Here is a 24562-nt window from a genome sequence, read left to right on the forward strand (position 1 = left end):
GGAGCTCACCAAAAAAGAGATTAGCATTGTCTTTCACCAAGCAAAGACTCACTACCACGTTTAAATTTCTGAAAACTACATGATAAACTAAAGGCCATCCATCCCTGACATTGCAAAGAATGACCCTCTCAAGACCTAAAACAAGCTCACCATCTTTTAGGATTTTTTTAGACACATTTTACTGAAGAAAACTTATTCTATTACTGGAAAATTAGCCCATATTGAATGAAATTCCCTTCAATAAAAGGTATACTATCTATACAAATTTCAATTCAACAGACACTCCCCTTAATTCTAACAAAGACTCTTTTCACTGTAGAGACTTTAAAAACTTTATCTCCTGGCTGTTGGAGTCTTTAGCCTTTAGTTTATGGCCATAGGTTGCCATAGATTTGTGATGGAAGAAACTGCACCTTGTGGCTCTTGGTCCCACAAAATGTCATTAGGGTGACAATTCCTGAATCTTCATACCAAGTTACCCACTATATCTTGGGCCATGGAAGCCACAACACACAAATTCAGCATAGCTATTGAAGTATCTTCGCTACAGGAAGGAGGTAAACACGGAACCTCTTATAAATTCCACCTGCAAAAAGGGGTAGTTGTCCTCGACAGATGTCATGTTGCTAGAGGAAGACACTCCTTTCCCAGACCTCTTGGCTAGTGAGGGAGCCTTCTAAGATCAACTGAGTAAATGGTGAATGGAGTTTGTATAATTTGCAAAAGGCATAACCCTTATCACACATCATGGAGCATAGTGGGAAGTTACTGTTTTCCATCCATTAACAACTAGAAAATCCTGATTTAAAAAATTATAATAATAAGACCCAAGGGTCATCACAATTGACTAAACTTCTGTCGGTCATCCTAGCACTGGATGATGCTCTGGCCAAGCATCAGCCCATCTGCACATTTTTATAGACTTTAGGGCCATTCTCAAAGGTAAAGCAATTGGCCAGTGCCAATTATGGTGGAATGAGGATAGACATAGAAATGAAGTTATGAGTAAATATGTGATTAATGAAGTGAAATATTAATGAAAAAATATAGTTGATAATATAATAGTCACTGTGAAAGTACTTCTAAAATTGCTGTTGGTTTGAAATTTTCACCGCAAATATTGTGGAGAAATATTTCAAAAAGCTAAAAAGGAGAAGGGAAAAGGGTAGTAGACTGAAGAAATAAAAGAAACTTTTGTCAATACTTTCATTTTGATAGAATCCTGGTTTGTAAACCAATTGACTATAATGACAAATTTTTAGGAAGTGGGGAACATTTAAATATGGAATGGAATTTAAATGATACCATTTAAAAATGTTTTGCATGTAATAACAGCATCAATTGTAGATAGGAAATATACTTAGAAGATACATAACTAGAGTAAAGTTTTATATGTCCAATGTGCAGAAAATGTGAAATGGTTCAGCAATGTAATTACATAAGTAAATAAAGGACAGAAAGATATAAATGGACAGAAGTAAATATAACAAAAAATTATTTAACTACGTGGCAAATTAAAAACCATGATCATTCCATTTCTTTTTTTAACTTTTTTGTCTATTTTTTTATTCTTAAAGTATCATATTGAAAGGAAATATGAGAGGAACTGAACAGATTCAATGATTGATTGGAAATTAAAACTCACATAATAGAAACTAGTACACTTGAATAACTTTACGTTGACTAGGGATATTTTAGATTAAAAAACTTTGTTTCATTTTTTTGTAATTGTGTTTTTCTTGTCACATTTTGATTGCTAGGTCAATTCTGATAGGTTTTCTCATAGGTAATAATTTCACTGTTACTTGCTTTAGTTTTAAATCTATTGTGTCTTACATCTGTCTTTCCTCTATTTTCTTTTTCATATAAAGTGATTGTCTTCTGATAGTTCTTAATTTAGTTCAAAGAAGTTCACTTGCTGTTTTGACCACAAGATGTCCCCTGCCACCATCTACTTGAGTGAATTGTATTGTAAACTGTTAGCACTATATTTATTAGCACTGTATTTACAAGTTTCTATATATTGATTTAACACAAAACCTAGAGAGACTTTCTTCTGAAATGAGATGAATTGATTAGAAAAGACTTACCACTATACAAAAAAGCAAATAAAACAGATTTTAAATTTACTTATAATGAAGTCTTCATGACCTTGAAATGAGAAGTCTTACTAGATGTCAATATCATGTACCACTATGAGTTGCTAAGAAGAACAAGAAAAGTCCACTTTTAGGGACATCTGTCATGTCAGCATTCTGCAACATAAAAAAACCCAACTACTATCTCCTCTTTTCTTTCTTCTGTTTTTTTTTAAATTATTTTTTACATTTAAATCCAAATTAGTTAGCATATAGTGTAATGATGACTTCAGGAATAGAATTTAGTGATTCACTACTTACATATAACACCCAGTACTCATCCCAACAAGTGCCCTCCTAATGCCCATCACCCATTTAACCCACTCCCTCACCCAACACCCCTCCAGCAACCCTCAGTTTGTTCTCTGTATTTAAGAGTCTCTTATGGTTTCCCTCTCTCTGTTTCTATCTTATTTTTGCTTCCCTTCCCCATTTTCATCAGTTTTGTTTCTTAAATTCTGCAAATGAATGAAATCATATAGATATTTTGTGCTATTTTTTTATGGACTGAATGTTTATGCTCCCCCATTCATATATTGAAACCCTAACCCCAGTATGATGGTATTTGGAGGTAAGATCTCTGGGAAATAATTAGGTTTAGGTGAGATTGTGAATGTGGAGTCATGATGGTGGAATTAAGTGACCTCGTAAGGAGAGCAAGAGACACCAGAGCTTCCTCTCTTTGTCCTGAGGATGTGGTGAAAAGAGGCTTAAGCTACCCAGTTCATGTTACTTAGTTATCACAGCCTAAGTAGATGAAAACAGTGTTCTCAAAGGAAAACACAAACATTTCTCAAAGGCATTCTCATTAGCTATAACTTACCATAGATTACCAAACATTTTAGCAACAAAAAAAAATAATAAAATCAGAGTCCTAAGAAATAAATCAGGAGACTATTCAAATATATAACTTTAAGATATTGTGTTAAAACTCACCCTTCTTTATTTATTTTGTGCTACCAGTATGGGGATTCTGTCAGTGTCTCTTTCCTTTGTCATCCGGTTACTACTTTAGTTCTTCCAATAGGAACATCCAGGGGGCCAGCTGCATGCTGCAGGAGGACTATCCAAGTGCTCCTTAACATTCTCATCGCCACTGCAGCAATAACCATATCAATGGATTTCAGTCAGAACTGATTCTGCCCTGCTATAACCAGTCCCATTAAACTTCATCAGAGGCACCGACCCCAGGTGGAGGGGACCCTAGTCCCAAGATTTGAATCCCAATACTCATAGATCTACTAACTCCCGTAGCACTATAGAAAGCCTTCTGTCAAACAAACAGAGTGACACGGGGGCTGGAGGTCAGATATCTTATGTGTGCATAGAAAATATCTTCTGTAGCTACAACTGGCTTCAGAGGGGATCAAGAAGATATGGAGAAATGCATCCACAATTTTCTATAGTCCATTCCTTCAAATCTGCCTATGTTTTACACTGAGTTGTTTCTCTTACGGATGCTTTGAAGTTACAGCTAAACTTAATACCTAGATGATGTGACATCAGAAGTGGAAAAAGCTATGGTCCCTACTGTAACAACTGCTCCCAAGGCTGTAGGAAATATCCATCTCCTTCTCTAGTAACCCTCATTTCGGGCTAGCACTTCAGCTGGTTGGTTTTCCTGTTGAGTAGAAAGGTGTAGACATGTATCCCTGATGGTTCTGACCATCTGCTTACCTAACCTTTGTCAGGCCGTGGTCACTGAGCCTGCCAGTTGATAGTTGTTACAAGTACGGAAACACCCACAGGTACCTCAGTGAATTCTATTAGTTCCAGACTTCCTCTTTCCTGTCTTCATTAGGTAGTAACATCTCTAGCATCTCACTATACTCCGGGAAGTTTACCCCCCAGTAGAGCAATGTCTTTGCTCCTTGCTTGCTGATCCATCATCATTAAGAGTCCACATGAACTGTGAGCATTCATAACCTTAATTCACAAAAAGTATTCCCTTCCTCCACCTCATGGAGACTAGGACAACCAATTCCTCATCGACTAGAAAGGATGGGAAACAAATTCTTCAACTGGTTACTAAGAGCGATGGTAACAGAAGCCAACCCTACTATTGTATCTTGATTTCTGGCTGCAAATCTTCTCAGCAAGATACCATTATCATTGGTTTAACATCTGTACCATATCATGTCTTACATATGGCTCCAACATGTATGTTCCATACCTATCTGGTGAGTTAGCTGAACTTTTAAGAGGATGTCTCAACGTTCTGCTTCCAGCTGGCACTAGCAGGAATTTGTCAGTGCCCTGCCTTCTGGTTCTGAGCCTCAGCTCTTCGGGGTCTTTCTTCTTCATCCATTTGTTCCTTCCGACCCCATTGGTGACAGATGTTTCCTGCAGTTATTGTCTCTCTGCTACCTTAGTGCCAACCCTATATTGTGTTTTTCAGCCCTCTATTACCTGTCCAAAAAATCCTTTACCTGAACTTTGTTAAAACAACTAGTGTAATATCTGTTTTCCTGACTAAAGCCCGAAGAATGAACGAGGTGGGAGTACGGGGGAGCTGAGGAAGAAATAAATAATGTTGTAAGATTTATAGGTATATTGGGGCAATGTGTTAAATTAAATTCCAAGTAGCCAAGAGTTTTCTTGAAATCCATGAGAATGTGGTTCCTTGCTGTACATGGTCATCGGAGGATAGGTCATAGCAGGAAGAGGGGGAAAAGAGAGAGAAAGAGAGAGAAATTCAACTCTTTTAGAAGAGTCATCACTTTAGTGGGGCCAAAGGAAAAACAGAGAAATAGCTAAAGCACTTGGCAATATTGAAAAGGAGTCTGCTAGGGGCGCTTCAGTGGCTCAGTCGGTTAAGCGTCCGACTTCAGCTCAGGTCATGATCTTACACTCCATGAGTTCAAGCCCCGCGTCGGGCTCTGCGCTGACAGCTAGGAGCCTGGAGCCTGCTTCAGATTCTGTGACTCCTTCTCTCTCTGCCCCTCTGCCTCTCACTCTGTCTCTCTTTCAAAAATAAATAAACATTAAAAAAATTTAAAAAAGAAAAGAAAAGGAGTCTGCTAGATGATATACTCTGGAATAGATTATATGGAAGCTCAAACTGTCTTTACTGGGAGTTACACCAACCAGATGCAGTTGTAATCAAGTGACAGAATTATTGGTGGTCCCAGCGATTGTGAGTTGCTACTGTAACTTAGTGACAAAGACCCAGAGATGCCACACATCCTACAATGCAGGAGACTCTCTGGCAGAAGGAAAAACTGTTTCTTCCCAAATGGCAAAAGTTCTAACGAGAAACACCATCTCGAACACCTTTTTTAGTAATTTTCCTATTGTATGTTTTTTTCTTAAGTCACTTCCTTGAATTTTATCTTCTACACCATATGGCTTAGGTAATGCTTTAGTAAATGAAACATTTGACTAATGAATCTAAAACTGTCAACTGAATAAATCTTAAGCATAAGATTCTTGAATTTTCTAATATATAACTTTCAAAATCACGTAAGTACTTTCTATTAATCTTACTCAGTTTGGAAAGGCACAGATATTCTCAAGATTTCAAAATTGTTTATGTCAAAACAGTAATGAATATATGCAGATTTTCTCAGTGAAATCAAGCAGATTTGTAAATGTTTTGCTTTTGAAATAGTCTAAGAGTTTAAATTCATTTCTTCACAAATCCTGCTCATTATTTTTTTTTCCTTTGTAAATATTTAGATGAAATAGTTAGAATATACGTCTCTTGGCACAAAGAAGAGATAAAAGACAAAAATGTAGATTACCTGTGACAGGAAAAAAAATGGTGCTGAGTCACAGCTGCTACCTGGCAATAAGAATTCAAATATTCTATGGTTTATATCTGGTCTGGTTGTGAGTGAGGACTTTGCAAAAAAATTGAGACAAGTATATGGCACATGAGTAGAAAATTCAAAACAAAAAATACTTAATTTTAAAATATGTGCCTATATTGAATGCAATCTAGAGTGGATGAAGAAAATCTCTTATCCCAAACCTTGTCTGGGACTATTTTTTTTTTTTCTTTTTGGTCTGATGTAATTTATAGCTTCTTCCGGAGAGTAGAAAGAATTCCTATTAATATGCTGAAGTTTTTTTTTTCTTTTTTTTTTTTTTTGAATTTTAAAGAGATTAAGACTTCATTCCAGAAAATAAGAATTAGCAACCTAGCTGACAGACCTTATAATCTTTATAATCTTTAAGCAACTGTATCTTTAATCTACCACATTTGTTGTTGTTGTGTATATATATTTTTTGTACATAAATGCCTCTATGAATAGTAGAAATCTTTGACTGTGGATGCCTTCCAGCACCGCTTTCTTTTTTTTTTTTTTTTTTTTTTAAATTTTTTTTTTTCAACATTTTTTATTTATTTTTGGGACAGAGAGAGACAGAGCATGAACGGGGGAGGGGCAGAGAGAGAGGGAGACACAGAATCGGAAACAGGCTCCAGGCTCCAAGCCATCAGCCCAGAGCCTGACGCGGGGCTCGAACTCACGCACCGCGAGATCGTGACCTGGCTGAAGTCGGACGCTTAACCGACTGCGCCACCCAGGCGCCCCAATAGTAGAAATCTTTAAGGTGGCTTTTGAAAACGCCTTTTAGCAATTTGCAATAACATTTTGACAAGTAGAATTAAGTTAATGTAACAAGGACAAGAGCGTAAATAGCTCTCTTCTATTGAAATACTCAGAAATTTCAAGAATGGAAGCTCACTGACCTCTAAGCAGCCACACTGAGATTGCTTCCATGGCTATTTTACAGTGAAGGAGGGATTCCCACCTAGAGTTATGGGGGATGGCCAAACACGATACGTAACACCAGAATGAGGTCAACAGCAATTTACTACTCACGTTCACTGTTTACTCAGAACTCAGGGAGGATAACAGAGCTAGCCGCACAAGGCCACAAAGGAGGTGCCCTTAGGTACATAGTGAAGGAGCAGAAGCTGTGAGAGGCAGACTTTGTACTGTCAAGGGATGAGTGACCCCTGGTCGCACAGGAGGATGCGACTGATTATTCTATAATTTCATGGAATGGTAGGGAAATGAAACTTGCAGCGGTATCGGTATCAGTGAGAGCTCCAAAATGGAGAAAGGTGACTTCAGGGCCAAACAGGCCCAATTCTGAGCTCAGGTTGTCCCACCTGGGTGTTCCGGAGGTCTTTGCTTGATTGCAAACACTCGAGATGGATTTAGAACTTTTTGAGAAAGGCCTTTCTAAGCCAGGGGTCCATGAAGTGCTGGGGTTTCTATCTGCCTGAGCCCAGGATGTTCAAAAGAAGAAAGTGACCTGGCACCTCATGAATCCTGACTTATTTCCATATAGAATAATTTATAAAGTCCTCCTTTGTGAATGAAATCATTGAGTTAATAAACTATTCAAAATCTCTTAGCCTGAAAGAACTGTGAGATAATTAAATGTGATATTGAGGGGCGCCTGGGTGGCGCAGTCTGTTAAGCGTCCGACTTCAGCCAGGTCACGATCTCGCGGTCCGTGAGTTCAAGCCCCGCGTCGGGCTCTGGGCTGATGGCTCGGAGCCTGGAGCCTGTTTCCGATTCTGTGTCTCCCTCTCTCTCTGCCCCTCCCCCGTTCATGCTATGTCTCTCTCTGTCCCAAAAATAAATAAAAAACGTTGAAAAAAAAAATTTAAATGTGATATTGAAAGATATGGGTCACTGGGTGGCTCAGTCAGTTGAGCGCCCAACTCATATTTTTTTTTTAATTTTTTACTGTTTATTCATTTTTTTGAGAAACAGAGAGAGATAGAGCATGAGTAGTGGAGGAGTAGAGAGAGAAGGAGAGACAGAATCCAAAGCAGGCTCCAGGCTCTGAGCTGTCAGCACAAAGTGTAAGGTAGGGCTCGCACTCACAAACTGCAGGATCATGATCTGAGCCTAAGTCAGATGCTTAAGCGACTGAGCCACCTAGGCACCCCAGGCATCCAACTTTTGATCTCAGCTCAGGTCATGATCTCAGCGTTCTTGAGTTCGTGCCCCATGTCGGGCTCTGTGCTAACAGCGTGAAGCCTGGATTCTCTGTCTCGCCCTCTCTCTGCCTCTCCACCACTTGCACTCTCTCTCTCTCGCAAAAATAAATAAGCAAACATTAAAAAAAAAGAAACATAACTTGAACATATCTACATCCCGATATGACAATGCCAATAATACAGTAGTTTTTAAAACAAAATTTTATAATTAAGTTATAGAAAAACAGTCCATTTAAAATATTACTTTAAAAATGTTTTTAGGGGCGCCTGGATGGCGCAGTCGGTTAAGCGTCCGACTTCAGCCAGGTCACGATCTCGCAGTCTGTGAGTTCGAGCCCCGCGTCAGGCTCTGGGCTGATGGCTCGGAGCCTGGAGCCTGTTTCCGATGCTGTGTCTCCCTCTCTCTCTGCCCCTCCCCCGTTCATGCTCGGTCTCTCTCTGTCCCAAAAAAAAATTAAAAACGTTGGAAAAAAAAAATGTTTTTAATGCTTATTTATTTTTGAGACAGAGAGAGAGGGAGACCGACTTTGAGTGGGGGAGGGGCAGAGAGAGAGGGAGACACAGAATCCGAAGCAGGCTCCAGGCTCTAAGCTGTCATCACAGAGCCCATCGCAGGACTCGGAGCCAGGAACCACAAGATCATGACCTGAGCTAAAGCTGGTTGCTTATCCAACTGACCCATCCAGGTGCTACTAAAATATTACTTTTAGGAATAATTATTAATCTACAATATTAAATAGGTATGACTTGAATTTTAGGTGGTTTGTATAACAATTATATATTTAGAAGAATATATTTCCATTCTATCAGAAACATTTTGAAATAAATTTAAAGATGAAAACATGAACTATTATAATATGCACAATTATGTAACTTTTAAAAAGTATTTTATGGTCTTTATATGCATTCACACTCTTAGAACTATTAAGTGGGAAAGATGCCATGATACTAAATAAATACTTAACTATTGCTATGGAAATATAAACCATTGCAAAACATAAAGTCTAAAGTAACTTGAAACTAAGATAATAAGCAGAGAAACCTGTAGTATACTTAACATCATTTTCTCCACCCTGTTGATTGTCTTTAATATTCATTTTATATTAGATTCAATAGATTTCTCCCTTCAACAGTTGTTTTTTTCATTTTTGTTTTCATTTTATTTTGTTTCATTTTGTTTTGTTTGCATCTCACATACAACCCAGTTTAGGATTCTATCTATTCTGCCCTGCTCATAGCTAGCCCTCATTTTTTGGGACAAATTAACCTCAGTTGTCAAAGCAGTCTTTCTAAAAACACAAATAGACCATGTTACTTCTCCAACTCTTTAATAAATCCTGATATCCTTCAAATTTAAAGCCATTTATCAAAGACAGGTCCTTGGGGATCTGGCACATATTGAATCCTCTTGTCTCATTCTATTAATGTAGCATTCATCCATCCCTTCCTTTACCCATCCATCCATATTTATAGATCACCAGTTTGGGTCACGCACGGTTATAAGGCTACAGACGGTACAGCATGAGCAAGAACTATGGTTCTTGCTCTTACGTAATTGATGTTTTAGTGAGTAAAAATATAGTGAAAATAAAAATAAATAAAAAAAGATAATTTTGGAAAGTGATACAAATCTTAAAAACATAATAAAATAGTGCAGTTTGATTGCAGTAAGATTTGGTCAATTCCAACCCAAGATCTCACCTTTTGACCTTTTAAATAATTTGAAACTTTCTGTTTTATTTCAAAACATTGAACACCAACGCAGATGTAGCCAAGAAATCCACAGCCCTGTCCCAGCAGGTAATGAGTTCAAAATATGTCCTGTGGTAGACTGTTATTTTTCACAGTGAGGGGAAAAAGAAAGGATAGGAAAGAAGAAATTAACTCCTGTTTAGGAATCCAAATGATGCAAATAAAGGACATTAACTATAGGTTACTAGTTAGTCAAGTTATAACTAGACGAAATGCTAGAATAGTAACTCATTTTCCATGTGTATGAATCAACACACTAACTCTGAAATTCTAGATGACTGCATCCATATTAAAGAAATTGGTTCCACTAAGCCTAATGTTTCTTCCTACTTGGTTTCACACTTGAAACTGACTTCCACGTAAGCTCTTCAGAATCCTAATTGTTGTAGACTCTAAGTCTAAAGTTCTCTTTTGGCCAGCAAAAAAGCGGATGCAGGATTAAAGTGAGAGATGGCTAAGGTCCGGGAAAAAGACAAGAGCCTTGAATAAGGCTCCTTGCCCTGTATTTATTCAGATCAGAAGGCTTGCAAACGTGATGGGCGTGCACGAAGAGACAAAGAAACTATGAACATTAACTTGTGGACTTGAGGGGGAAAAGGGGGTGTTGAAGATATAGAGTGTTTGGGGTTTGGGTCAATATAAAACAAAATCCGGGTGCCAGGCAGATGGGTAGAGGGTTGTTTGCAGCGAACAGGAGGCAACACCTCTGTTCATCTTTGCCAGCCTAGGGGATGAGACAGGTAGGGGGAGTAACCTCAGGGTTACTAAGGCACCTTTTCTTTTGCTAACCATCTCCTCTCCAGGCTGCTTTGCCTGCAGCACAGCAGTCCATAGTCCAGTTCACCAACTTACCTGACCTGGCCCCATTCTCCTGTGAAAGTAGCTTTCTGCTATATTACTAAATTGGGGGTGCTTCCACCCTGAATCTAATCTTGTTTATTTCATATACCTATGTATTGGGCACTTTTGCACTGTTTCTATTTCAGGCTTTTGCCTCTCCCTCTCTATTTTGGGGGGCTCTGCACCCCCTCCCTATTTTGGGATGCCTTTGCACCTCCTTATTCCTGACACCTTTGTGCCTCCCTATTCTCAGGGTGTCTTTGCACCCCCCCCCCCCATTCTTAGGATGCCAATCCCAAGCATCTTTGGGTTTACCCAAACTCAGGTGTGAGCATTTTATGGCTTTGTATTTCTTTATGCCTTGTCAACCCATTGGTGTAAGCCCGGGGGATTCCTAAGCTTATCCCCCACACCTAATAATATAAATTAGTTGTGGGTTTGGACTTTCAGTGTATAGGCTATTTCTTTCTAAAATAAATCTTGAATATCTATGTTCATGATTATGTTGGAGTCAAATTAAGTTTGTACTCATAGGCGGTTAGACATGGTGGTGAGGGAGAGGAATGTCTAGAAGAGAATCAGTATCTAATTTTGAGAGCACAGGGGCACTTGAGTGGCTCAGTTAGTTAAGCATCCGACTTTGGCTCAGGTCATGATCTCACCCTCCATGAGTTCAAGCCCTGCATCGGGATCTGTGCTGACAGCTCAGCTCATAGCCTGGAGACTGCTTCGGCTGTGTCTCCCTCTCTCTGCTCCCCCCCCCCCCCCCACTTGCGCTCTGTCTCTCTCTCTCAAAAAATAAATAAACATTAAAAACAATTTTAATTTTGAGAGCACAGTTTTGAAAATAATTTATAGTAAATGGAGGGCTGATTTCCTCAGATGTGGTAGAGTAGGGCTATCTCCTTAGACAGATGTTCAGAGGAACTTAACTCTCAGTCTCATTCACAGCTACACAATGGCACTCTCCTGTGATGCAAAGTTTCAATCTATTCTTTTTAAAAAAAAAAATTTAATGTTTATTTATTTTTGAGAGAGACAGAGACAGAATGAGAGTCGGTTAGGGGCAGAGAGAGAAGGAGACACAGAATCTGAAGCAGGCTCCAGGCTCCAAGCTGTCAGCACAAAGTCCGACACGGGGCTTGAACTCAGGAGCTATGAGATCACGACCAGAGCTGAAGTCGGTCGCTCAACTGACTGAGCCACTCAAGTGCCCCTCTGTCTCTTCTTAAAAGTATTCTACTCTCAAGGAACTAAAAATATCTCCTTCTCTTTTGGAATTAAAACCTAATTTCTCTGTAGTTAGCTAAATCACCAATAATTCATAATTCAGGTTAGCATCTTTGAGTGGCAGATTGGAAGCTATTAAGTGAAAAATAAAATCAATTTAATGAGTTGACAGAAGAGATTTTTAAAAATGAAATAAATTGGCCATAAAAGCATATTTCATAATATATAACATATAATAAAATACTGATTTGTTAAATTTTAATATCACACACACACACACACACACACACACACATACCAAAGGATTAAATTTATATTTTGCCTAGGTATTCATAAATAAACAACTAGCTTTTTCTTCAGGTTTGAATTTTGAAAATTCAATAAGCACCTACTACAATGTCAGTATCATTTCTAGACCTTCATATTTGTGGCATGATTAACTATCCATTGACTGTGTAGAATACCATCACATCTAATTAGCAAAATATTGACAAATGATGTCCTAATTTACAAATAAAATTTTAACTTCTGGTTAAATTCAAGCAATTTTCTAGAAAAGGGCCTGAGTTGTATTTTAAATTGTCATGCATCAATGGCTTATAAACTGTAGATATTATCAGAAGGAAATAATATTACAATAATAAATTAATGTATTTAATGATAAAACCAATTATAAAATAGTTTCAAATAGGAAATTTCATAGAAAATTTCATCTCAGTTTCTGTAAATTAAGGGTTATGTTAGAGCTAATAAGAACTACTGTAAAAAATTTGTAAAAGTTTAAATACTATGACAAGTCAAAATAATAGTATCACAATTTTAATCTTTATAGACTTGTTTGGTATACTGGCATTTATAATGTTATAATAATCAATAGCCAAAGCTACATTTAATTTTTTTTAATTTTTATTTATTCTTGAGAGAGAGAGAGAGAGAGAGAGACAGAGACAGTGCATGAGTGGAGGAGGGGCAGAGAAAGAAGGAGACAAAGAATCTGAAGCAGGATCCAGGCTCTGAGCTGTCAGCACAGAAGCTGATGTGGGGCTTCAACTCAGGAACCATAAGATCATGACCTGAGCTGAAGTCAGATGCTTAACTGACTAACTCACCCAGGTGCCCCAGCCAAAGCGACATTTAAAGTTTAATTATTTAATTCCATTTAGAACATGGGCCTTAAGGAAACTTTGGAAATTTTTCAAATCTTGGGAAATTAAATAAAAATTTACTATCCTGAAACCCACAAGGGGAGAGATTTATAAAATCATGGTCAATAAGATTCATGAAAAATCACCTCTAATAATATTTGTGAAAAATCATCTTTCATCTAGTCATATTCAAGCTGATAAAATATTTCAAGAAAAGAAATTCATTAAAAGAAATATAGATAAAGTGCAATCAAACTTAATAAAGCTGATTTTACAGGAGTTATGTTTTAAGACACCTTACAATTTTTTTTTTATTTTATGGGAACTAACATTTAAATAAATTCTTCTCAAAATGACTTCTCAATCCATGCACTCTGTCAGACAGAAGAAAGGAATTTGGAGATATGCGTGATAAATGTCCCCCATCATCCATCAAGTTGCCTGTAACAAGGTCACCAAGGCTGTTCCTGTATTCAGATCTAATAGTCGATTCTCAGACTTCTTTCATCCAATTTATTGAAAATGTTAGTCATAGTTGACTATATCTCCTTAAGATTCTATCTTGTCTTGAATCCAGTGATTCCCTACAGAGTAGATGTTCGCTCTTCAATACTCATCTGGCCTTCTGAGTCTCCTTTCTTTAAACTTCTCTTGTCTGCCTTGCACTCATATAACATATCCAACTTACTGATAAATTCTGAACTTAAAAAAATGTCTGGGGCACCTGGGTGGCTCAGTCGGTTGGGTGTCTGACTCCGGCTCAGGTCCTGATCCGGGTTCATGAGTTTGAGCACCGCGTTGGGCTCTGTGCTGACAGCTCAGACTCTGGAGCCTGGCTTCAGACTCTCCCTTTCTCTCTGCCCCTCCCCCGATTGAGCTCTGTCTCTCGCTATGTCTCTCAAAACCAAATAAACCACAACAACAGCAAACATGTCTGTCAACTCTTATATGATCAACTTGTGTTACTGGTCAAATCTACCATTATCTTTTTGCCTGCAGTGAATAGTCAGCTGCTACTGGTATTTCCTCTTCAACTCTCCTCCCCAGCACATTTTCCACCACATTCCTGTCACTTTTATCTTAAAAGTTCCAATAGCTTTATAGCCAGTCTCTGCGTTTGTTCTCATTAGAAACATGGGCCCCAGGTTGCAGCTTTTCAAGCATGCAGACAAACTTTTTAAGGGACATTCTGGGACATGGGTGCTTTCGTCTGCTCCCTCCGTGCTGAGCCCTGGATGGGGAGCCTGTTCCGAACGGCTTCCTTATTTTCAGTCCTGTGGGACTTGTAAATGGAAGGTCCTTGGGTATCAGAGCCAGGCTATCTGGAAGCCCATTCCTGGGGCACAACTGTAAAAGTTGCTGTGCAGATATGTATATGAGATCCTCCCAGGGAGAAGCTAGCAATCTGGCTAGAAGGAGAAGGTGGGGTAGGTGTCTGCCAACTTTCCTTCCCTGGGGAGGATTCAAGTCAGACCCTAATATGTGCTAAATTAAAAGCCTGTGGGCCTCAGGCAGCAGCTTTGAGAGGATGCAGATACCCCTTCCAGGGAAGGACTGGGTGGTGGTGTTTTGCTTGCCCCATCCGTGCTGAGCTCTGGTAGCCATGCCTAGCACTTGCATACATGTTAAAAACTACTTCTGTGTTTTCTATGATCTTCTGGGTCTCATGGATAAAGTCTCAGTGGCATTTAGAGCTAGAGGTTTTGAGAGCTGCTGTTGCATGGGCTGGGGTGCTAGATATGGGGTCAAAACTCTTCACTCCTCAGAGAGAACCTTGAGAGTTCAGTTCCCTAATAGGTCTACAGAGTAGTGGCAGGGATGGCATTTATTGGCTTATAGAGACATCCTTTCCTACCTTTTTCAAAGTGGGTATTTTGTCATTAATCCCACGTATAGAAGTCACTCAGCTAGTTTCTGGATTTCTTCCAGAGATAATTGCTTCTCGTACAGCTGTGTATTCGGTGCATCTGAGGGAGCAGAATAGCTCAGAGGTCACTTATGTTGCCATCTTGGCCAACGTCCTCTATGATCTTAATAATACAGTTGCCAAGTTGATTAGATATCTTCTGTCAAAATCCTACAAGGTTTTGGGGCACCTGGGTGGCTCAGTCGGTTGAGCGTCAGACTTCGGCTCAGGTCATGATCTCGCGGTCTGTGAGTTCAAGCCCTGCGTCGGGCTCTGTGCTGACAGCTCGGAGCCTGGAGCCTGTTTCAAATTCTGTGTCTCCCTCTCTCTCTGACCCTCCCCCGTTCATGCTCTGTCTCTTTCTGTCCCAGAAATGAACAAACGTTAAAAAAAAATAAAAATAAAATCCTACAAGGTTTTAAAGCCCAGGAGTAAAAGCACAAACAAGCAAATAATAATAACTTAAAAAAAAAAGAAAACAACTCTATAATATCCTTCAAGAGCCTACTATACAACAGGATTTCCCATTATCTCTAGACTCATAGTTAACACAGTCCAACACATTCTTCTTCTTCCAGCCATAGCAGAGCTTATTGCCTATTTAATTCAAGTTCATGTTCAACAGAGAGATCTCTGACAGTCCTACTTCCAATCCACCATCTTTCACCTTGATTTAACTTTTATTTAAATTTTTTTACCATTTATTTATTTTGGGGGGGAGAAAGAGAGAGAGAGAGAGCACGAGTGGGGCAGGGGCAGAAAGAGGGAGGCACAGAATCTGAAGCAGGCTCCAGGCTCTGAGCTGTCAGCACACAGTCCAATGTGGGGCTCGAACACGGAGATGAAGAGATCATGACCTGAGCCTAAGTCTGATGCTCAACTGACTGAGCCACCAAGGCGCTGCAATTTTTATTTAATAGAGATTTTCCTTATCTGGAACATAAACTCCATAAGAACACAGTCTTTGTTAAGTTCACTGTTAGCCCCAATGACACTCTGTATGGGTATCAAAGGGCTTTATCAGGTAAGATCTGTCCAAACATTGATGTAAAATTTGATCAGCAGCAAAAGAGTCACTAAAGTGTTTTTAGGCTGGAAGAACACAATAAAACATATATTTTATCAAGGTCTCTCTTATTAAAATTTAAAATATAACAAGTTTAAAGAAGGGATACAGTAGGTGAAAAATGATATATAGTAACAATGAAAATGTCTGTATAAAAGACAGACTTGAATGGTGATAATAAAGTATGACCAACAAACCTTGACAGATAAATAATTACATGTAAACCCCGTGGGAAAAAAAAATGGAAACTAATAAAACTCATGTGTCTGTTTTACATAAACGGATGGATGTTGGTTTAAGAGAGGTACTCTGGGGCGACACAGGTTTGCGAAAACAGATATTACAGATCTACGTAATTGCAGCAGATTGATGGGGAATTTGCAAGTAAAGAAGTGAGAACAGTCCATAAATAATGGTCATTCAAGGAATTTGGTGGCAAAAGGCAATTATATCGCCTTGTATTTGTTTTAAAATAGAAGAGATTTCAACGTACAGGTACTGTGAGGAAAATTTGCTAATAGAAAAAAGAAAAAGTGTTAAAAGATGCAGGACGAGGAAAGCTGGTGAGAGGAGCTGGAACAGAGGTTTGAGCACAGATGGTAGGATTAACCTCCAACAAGGCAGGGATGCTCTTCCTCAGGGACGCGGCGGGAAGATCTGAAGTTGGCTTTCTATAGAGATAAGACTGAAACTGTGAGGTCAGTGTGTCCGAAGGTCTCATACTGGAGAACTCTGGTTTTCTCTGAACACAGTGCCTTCCACTGATAAATATATTTAGGAAAATTAGTCTTTACAAAATAAACAAGAAAAAGTCATTTTAATCTCTTAGATGGTCTAAAACAGTGGTACGTAATGTAAATGCCAATGTCCCTGAATTTTCAAAATCTAACATTTATTTCAGTTATCCACATCTCACCTAGACAACGAGCAGTGGAACAAAATTATTTATTATCAAGTCTTTTAGGTGTGTATGTATTTAGATGAAAGCATACAAATAGTAGCAACTCCAGCATCTGAAGTTATGTTATATATTGTATCTTATTATTTTTAAAAATCTATAGTTATTCTGACTCCAATAAGAGCATCTCTCTATGTTTTCATCATAAAAATGTTGATCTTGCAAAAGCAATAAAATTTATGAAAAATATTTATGTCAAAGATCATTTTGCCTACACTTTTCTGTAATTACAAATCAGTTTCATCACTGAATAAACACAAATAGTCTGTACTTCAGTCTTAAAAATCCATTTTCTTTCACAAGACAGATTAGTAAGTAATATAAGTGATTTCTAAATAAGGTTTTTATTCCCTATTCTTTAAAAATATTTCAGGTGCTTCATTCGCTAAACAGATGGTTGAAATACCTCTTTTTTTTTTTTTTTCACTGCTCTTCTTATGGACTTGTTTATTTTGCTTTTGAAAGTAGGGTATTAATAATGCATTTTTTAAATTTTAGTTCAGAATCTCACTTCTCTGTTTTAAATTTTTATGGTCTTAGTCTTTAAATACTATACATAATTTTTGGCTAAAATGGAGAGCTGTATTTTAATTTAAAAAGTCCTAGGACACATTTTTAAGATACACGACAGGAAAAGTATGAGCTGAATATATGGTACATATCTTCTACTGATGCCTACCTGACTAAAAATAGTTTGGAAATTTGAAAATCTTTTTCTTTCTTTTCCCTTTGTCACAGGCACTGAGGCATGTTATTGTACCCCATACTTAATCATGACTATTTTCTCAATATAGGATAGAGGCATGAAATATCAAGCATTACATCTTTTTATTATACAGCAAGTGCATGTTATTTAACTAGGCTCTTATCTGATTACTCATCCCAAAAACGAAAGACAATTCATATATTTCCTGAGTATATTTGAAATAAGACTATATTTCAAGGCTATTTTTTTTTTGCCTTAAAGGAAATCTTTATTAATCATATATAGTTCACGAGCGTTGTTCAAAAAAAAATGAAAACAAAAGCAACTTTCTAGAGAAGCACAATTCTCATAAGCGGCTTCAGCTTTGCTTCATGGATCTTGTATTAAAAGAAAATAAAGTGGTACAATTTGTTTACACTAGGATACTCTTTTTAAAAAAAAAAAAAACTAGTCTTTCTTTAGTGTGACAGCAAAATAGATATAAAATAGACGATGAATTATAGCTTGTATTTATAAAAAAAGCTGCAAGCCCAAACAGTTTTAGGTCACAAATGCATTATTTAATCACTTTAGTATGAAAGTGTTTTTCTCGTTTTCTGTATCATTTATAGTGCTTACAAAGAACAAGCCTGTTCATTTAGCCAGTCTTCCTACCAACTTCCTTCCTAGTCAGATAATCAGTAACAGGAATATTTCTTGGTGAAAAAAAAAAATAAATCAATGTCTCAGTTAAAGAATACCTGTTTCAGATTTCTAAGAGTTAAAGTGAAATACCAGACACGGCCTTCGATTTCAAGGAGACAACAGTCTATCAGGAAAAACAACATATTTATACCTATAATAACACGGCAGATTTTTGTCATGGATATGCCTGAGCAGTTTTCACTAAGAGAATGTACGATAGTTGTCCTTGACTCTAAGGGCCTCATGAACATTCCACACAGACATTACCATAGATATAGATATGCCCTAGAAGAAAATCACAGTTTCTCTTTCTCTTAATCCAAATCTTTTCCTAGTCTTTGTACAGAGGGTAACGGGTTAATGTGTTGCTGGAGCTCCAGCATCCCTTGGGTCCTCTGTCCTTGGGGAAACAAAACCATTCTGTTTTCCTATTACACGCGACAAATGTGCCCCATCAGAGGAGAGATTCTACAGTGTCGGAGCTTACAGGGCCCATCCTCGAACTCTCAGAACAGAGTTCTAAATGATTAATGCCCTCTTAACTTTGAGGCAATAGACACTTGCATACAACCAAAAATCTAAAAATCCTGATACTCAGTCATTGTTTCTATTCTAACCAGGTAGTGGTCGAACGGCAGGCACGTTACGTGGGTCTTAACTTGGGTTTGTGTTGCACAGCACGGTGAGTGTTGAAAATATGTTCTGATGACAAGACTGACACACTTCTCCCATATCCCTAACCTTTTCCGAGTCTGATTTGCTTACAATCTATGAATTAGTATTAGTCAGCGAGGCTGCCATAATAAAATGTCAAAGCATGAGTGGCTTAATCAAAAGGAATTTATTTTCTCCTACTTGCACAGGCTGAAAGTCACACATCAAAGTGTCCACAGCTTTGGTTTCTCCTGTGTCTTTGCACTTTGTCTTGAAGATGGCCACCTTCTCTCTGTGCCCTCACAAGGCCTTTGCTCTGCTCATACGGACCTCTGATGTCTCTCTTGTGATAAGGACACCAGGCCTATTGGATTCGGGCCCCATCTTACCACCTCATTTAACCTTAACCACCTCTTTGAAAGCCCATCTCCACATATGATCACATTGGAAGTTAGGGCTTCCACTTTTGGGGAGATATAATTCAGCCCATAATAATATATTTACATATTTTGTCACCAAAGCCAGAGACTTTTTGGGATTCCCTTATTACCAAAAAGCAACTCAAAATCCAGCACAGTTTTGGCTGGCAAATACTTCTACTGAAAAACAAAAATAAATAAAATAATAAAATAAAATAAAATAAAATAAAATAAAATAAAATAAAATATAAAATAAAATAAAATCAGCAACAAAATGCCCACGTATTTGTCTGAAATATTTAACAGTCTTATTAACAGTTTCTCAATAAAAATGTAATTACACACATGCCTCTTTGAAATAGTCTATATATATATATTTATATATATGGTACTATGTGGTATAAAATGGCACTCTCAAAAGTGGTGATATGGAAAATAGAATAGCTGTTTCTGAAATTCAGAAACACGGGTCAGAGTTGTTAAGAACTTCAGAGTTTCCAGAACTAGTTTTTCAGACTGAATCATAAAAGCAGTAACTAAGTGTGAGTGATTTGTGTTTCCTTCTGACTCCCCCACTGTTGGTATACATGGGTGCCCCTAATGTCACATCCAAGGGCTGAGAGAACCTCCTTCTGTACTTGCTTCTCTGAACACACTGAAAAATGGAAATAAGGGGGTTAGCTGAGAAAATCACATGAAACCAAAGTCATTTTTAGTTCCAATATTTTTCAAAACCCAAAAGTGGCATTCTAAATCAGCATACATGGAAAACAAAAGGAACAGCATTTTTTTTTTTCCTGCCACCAAAACACCAAAAAGGATTAAATGCTAAGTTAAAGATAAGTCATGAATCATGCAGACGTTTTCTCTTACTATCGGACAATAAGAATATTCACGACTGGGGCACCTGGGTGGTTCAGTCTGTTAAGTGTCCAAATTCCACTCAGGTCACCATTTCATGGTTTGCGAGTTTGAGCCCCGCTTTGGGCTCTCTGCTGTCAGTAGGGAGCCCGCTTAGGATCCTCTGTCTTCCCTTCTCTATGCCCCCCCCTCTTTCTCTCTCTCTTTCAAAAATAAATAAACAGTTTTTAAAAAAGGAATATTCATGACTAAGATGGATAGATAAATATTCATGACTAAGATGGATAGATAAATAGATAAGTACTAAGATGGAGAGAGAGAGAGAGAGAGAGAGAAATGGTAGATTGAGAGTAGATAGAAAATCACTTTATTCAGCCTTTTTTGTATGGTTTCCTAGGCATGCAGTGCCTCAAATCCAGTGAATAAGTATATGATAGATCAAAATAATAAATTTATCATTTTTATGATCAATATATGATTAGTAAAATGTTTGTTTTTGAAGACAATTATAATATGTACTAACCTCATGGTATTCTGTAGAACACAATCCTGGGTGAATATTTTTCTTACAGGAAGACTTTTGAGAAAATGTGAATATGCTATGCTATGCTATGCTATAACAAATTTCAGATAACCTTTTCGCACATTATATACCACAGCATGGCTCTTACAGACTCTTATAAAGTCACAAGGTATCAATGTCATTCAATCTGACATTGGCCACTGTGCAATCTGTTCATTATATGATTCTTTTTAGTATTTCTGGTTTTTGAATATATAAGGTAATATAAGGTAATATGATAGGTTTTAGAAAGTGTCATTTGAACCCTATATCCCTTTGTGTGGAAAGCTAATTCTTTTTTTTAATATATTTTTTAAATATCTATTTATTTTTGAGAGAGACAGAGTGTGAGTGGGGGAGGGGCAGAGAGTGAGGGAGACACAGACTCTGAACCAGGCTCCAGGCTTTGAGCTGTCAGCCCAGAGCCCAACACGGGCTCAAACTCACCAACCGTGAGATCATGACCTGAGCTGAAGTCAGAGGCTTAACCCACTGAGCCACCCAGGTGCCCCTAATTGTTTTTCTTTAAAAAAAATTTTTTTTTTGAATGTTTATTTATTTTTGAGAGAGAGACAGAATGTGAGTGGGGGAGGGGCAGGAAGAGAGGGAGACACAGAATTTGAAGCAGGCTGCAGGCTCCGAGCTGCCCACACAGAGCCCAATGTGGGGCTCGAACTCACAAACCGTGAGATCAAGACCTGACCTTAAGGGGGACGATTAACCGACTGAGCCACTCAGGCGCCCCTGGGTGCCCCTAATTCTTAACGTCTAACCTAAAGTCTTCGTGCTTTAGCTGTGGCAATTGTGCATCTCCTCTCTTCACTGCTTCCTTTCGAGAGAACTGGTCATTCTCCACTCCATCCTCAGGATCTTAAAGTTAGGATCAGGCGATATCGCTTAATAAATACTGTTTTAAACAACACTAGGAGATTGGGCTGAGTCGTTACAATATACTGCTTTGTCTGTGAGAGACACAGTAAAACCTATGTGGGGTTTCCCACAAACTGGCAGAACCTCAACCAGAGTAACGATTGTCATCGAGACATCCTCAAAAACGTCTCTTACATTAATAACTCCGTAGACTCAAGAAGTCATGTCCACTAACCTTCTCCAGCCTGATACTGGTATCCGAGGAGGAGGCTATATTCTCTGTGCTTGCCACAGTAAACTAGAACTTTCACACAATTTATGTGGTAGAATGATAGATTTTGCCAGCGTCAAAGGTCATCCTGTAAGGAACTGTTTTACTCTCAGTATATTATGTGTTTCTGATAAATGAACATTAGCTAAGCAATATAATAGATACTGCTGTGGATATGAGCTACTCTTACAATGAAAACAATCCTCCTCCTGAGAAATGTTAAAACAAGTTATCCAAATTCATGGCTAGCAATTGAACTCCTCCACCTCCCATTCCTGTCCCCACTCCTTCATCCCATGAGGACCTGAGCCTATCACATAAATGCCTTGCCTGATTACATATTTGTAATAGTCCTTCTTAGGGGAGAGCAAAATCTTCTATTACGTGACAGTTATTTTCATTTCTTGAAGAGAAGGAAGTCTGTGTCTAAGGAGAACTTAGCAACATACAGAATGTTTTATGAAAAACAACTTGTTGAGAACGAAAAGATGACTGCTGGTTTGTGATTTCTTTAAAGTTTACTCACATTTGGAGAGCCTGAAGGAGACTGTGTAAAGAAGATAAAATAAAAGCTTGGATGCCACACAAGATTAACTTGGCAATAGAGATAAGAGCGTTTAATCAATGGAAAACCAGCTTCATGGAGCAGATCAGATCACAGTGACTGGAGGGCAGCATCCCAAGCCCATGAATGATTGCTATTTACCTTTTGAGAACAATGACAGTAATATTTTGCATTTTGATAGCCACTTTGATCAGAAGTTTCCAAACTCTTAGCATATTTTAACATATTAAACGTTCTTAGATAGATATGACTTCAATCAGAATTTTATACAAAAAACCAGGCTGCTTGGATTTCTGTTGGAGAGAATGCAAGATGAGTGGAGATTAGAGATACTTTTGAAAACATCCCACAGCTCAACCCTTGTGGAGTACAGGCTTATATTTTATGTAAAAGCCCATAGAGTTCCAGATAATCAGAATCCTTGGCAAGGTATTAATTTTTATATTTCCCTGTGTCCAGAAATATGGAAGTTTTACTATAAATGGAATGTTGTATATTAATCACTAAATACTAATCACTTGTATATTAATCACTTGTGAAAATAAATATATCACAAGTCTTCAGGAAGCAGGTAAATAGCAAAATAGAAGAAAAATAACAGAAATAATAGTAAATGACTATAATAAATAAGTTATTATATGATTTTAGTATGACGATTTAGGCAACTGTATGTGGAGTAATTATATACTAATGGTTATTAGTTTTGATGAGAGCATAGATATGTTAGGGGAGATACATTGGCATTACCTTATTCAAATAAAAAAACATATTTCACACAATTTGTAATTTCGTACACATAATTAAAAATAAATGTCTTCCTTCACTGTAAATGTATGATGCACACCAAGACCTTATAAATTTATTTAAAAAAAAAAATGCCCTTAATGAGGCCCAAAACTAGGTAAAAACGGGAAAGAATGGTATGGTGAAAAGAGATATTTTATAGTTGTGTTTTTCTACTAAATGACTAGATATATAAATAGGTTAATAATAGATGATAGATAGATAGATGATAGATGAATAAATGATAGATATGTAGATAGATAGATGATAGATCATAGATACATAGATAGTTCTCATCCTTGCTTACAGCTTCAACTGGGGACAAATTTGATATGCACTGTTTTCTGTCTCAGGATGTATATAATATTAAGTTTAATTTTCCTTAGCTGATCTCAGTGGGAATGGATCATTTCTATATTCTGAGTTTCCTTTGTGTATAATATTTTTTGTGTAAATGTGTATCCAAAAGTGATACTATTCACCTGGAGTTATTTGAACAGGTGCTTTGAATTTATTAATTAGTTTGAATTGATATTAAGCACATTTTTTTTTATTATTATCACCTTTCTTACAATGAATAAAATGAATTTCCAGGACATCTTTCTAAAGTAAGCAGTCGATTAATAAATTAAACAATCTACTACACAATTGAACTGTTGACTTAGCAACATCAAATCTCATCAATGGTCTGACCCTACCATTATTTAAACAGTCTCAAAAGTTGTGAATGAGTTTAATGTTTAATACGTATCCAAAGCTTAACCATGATGTGCCAACTCTGCATATCATTTTTCCATATCATAAGCCAAAGTCAACAACCTCAAGGAGGAAAAGATATTGTGCATTTTGTAATACGATATTAACATAGATATGCCAGGTAAGTCTCCAAGAAAGCATTAAGCAAAAATCTATACAAAAGAGTTTCAAGGATTCCCTTAGATATATTGCAGATGTTATTAATACTTAACTGACATCCATACTCCCTTCTCTTATTTTAACACAATCTTTGTTTATGTTTTGGATTATCATATGATTCAGGAGCTTCTCCAAAAACATACAGAATTGTTATTATTTATGAACCAGTACATAAAGCGAGAATAGAAAAGACCCATGTCTACACATACCATGAAAACAATGCTGAGAATATATGCTTATTCCGTTTTTGGAGTTGGAAACCAATGGTTGCT

This window comes from Neofelis nebulosa, chromosome 1 (genome assembly GCF_028018385.1).
Source record: "Neofelis nebulosa isolate mNeoNeb1 chromosome 1, mNeoNeb1.pri, whole genome shotgun sequence".
Lineage (NCBI taxonomy): Eukaryota > Metazoa > Chordata > Mammalia > Carnivora > Felidae > Neofelis > Neofelis nebulosa.